Consider the following 1721-nt stretch of genomic DNA (forward strand, 5'->3'; position numbering starts at 1 on the left):
GTGTGTGTGTGTGTGTGTGTGTGTGTGTGTGTGTGTGTGTGTGTGTGTGTATGGGTTTGCTTGTGTGTATATGTGTGTGTGTGTTTGTGCGTATGTATTTGTGTGTGTGTACGAGTGTGCTTGGCAGGTCAATGGCCGGGCAAGATAAGGGCGGGTATCAAATAACAAGAAGTTGAAATAAAGCATGGGAACAGCGGTGATTTTTCTGTACTCACGGTGAGTCAAGGTGGTTTTGAGCACCACAAGGTAAGGCATCTTTGTCTTCTATCTCTTTCTTCTAACTTGAAAAGTCCAGACGGAGAAAGGAGGGAGTGGGGTGGGGGGGGGGGGGGGGGGGGGGGGTGCAAGCTGTTTTATCTTCAACTTCTCCTTCAAATTCAGCAGATGAAAAGATCACTCCGACGTGATCCATGACAGATTAATCTCAGCTCCACAAACATAAACATGCACACAAAGCATTGCAACATATTATTCCGTCTATGAAACACACAGGAGTCTGCAAATGGATTAGGTCGTGCTGTCACAGAATGCAAGACATTGACACCAAAGAAATTTCCAAAGACCTTGTAAGTTATTGTGTTACTGGGGAAAGTGCGTCATAAACGTTAGGCCTACGTCCTTGTCGGGATTTGGGGAGCGTGAACTGTTTCTTTTTTAACGCTCATCTTTTAACAGGAAGTGTTTCATTACGAAAGGACCGTCGGAACGGGCTTGTCCTTTTCTGAACCCGAGAAAAATAAACTAAAGATAGACACCATAAAGATAATTATAGATCTACGAAGGTGAGCTGTGTTAATAGTGTTATGGGCTGAGCGTACACAATGCATCCATGGGCCTGCAAGAGCGAGCGAGCGAGCGAAGGCAAGACTTTTTGTTGCTTGTATCAATGTTGCATGAGTATACGAATTGGGATCGGTGCTTTACATACAATCCACAGCGTAGGCTACATGTAGTGAGATTAATGTGCACACGCACGACACAAGTACGACGTATCATCAAATGGTATTCAGAATCTGCTTTTGGCAAGAAGTTCAAAAGCCATGTCAGGCTACCAAGACAAACGTATAGGCTACATCGTTCGTTGTGCCGTCGGCAAAGGATGTGTTTAATCAGATTCTAAGAAATAGACCAAGGGTTAAGGTTAGGGTTAATTTAGAGTTAAGGTTGGGCTAGGGCTAGGGTTATGGATAGGGTTAGGGTCAGGGTCAGGGGTATGGTCCATTCTTTATTGTCTTAGTAGGGGCGGTTGATCATTTCGGAAATCCTTCCAAATTCAGCATAATAAAAATGTTTCATTTCTATTCAAGAAAAGAATGTAGAGTGTGTCTTGATAGTTTTGACTTAGTGTTTTCTATGGATTTATGTGCTGTGGATTTGAAGTATTTCAGAAGCTTAGGCTAGGTCTATACTTTATTACATAACAATCACAACATGGTAGCCATGACCGTGTACCGTGTTCGTGTTGCAAGAATGATCAGCATTGACTTATTATCATTATAAGGGAGTCTTAAAATATTTAAAAGTGAGGTGAAAATGTTCTGTGTGCGGATGTAAAACAGGTTTTAAAAAACGGATCCCGTAAGATCAATTTAGTTAGAGACAGAGAGAAGTGGAGAGATAAACGGGAACAGAAGGAAAAGAAGGAGCGATACACAGCGGAGAGAGAGAGAGAGAGAGAGAGAGAGAGAGAGAGAGAGAGAGAGAGAGAGAGAGAGAGAGAG

This window comes from Aplysia californica, unplaced genomic scaffold (assembly GCF_000002075.1).
Source record: "Aplysia californica isolate F4 #8 unplaced genomic scaffold, AplCal3.0 scaffold00160, whole genome shotgun sequence".
In the NCBI taxonomy this organism is placed as follows: Eukaryota; Metazoa; Mollusca; class Gastropoda; order Aplysiida; family Aplysiidae; genus Aplysia; species Aplysia californica.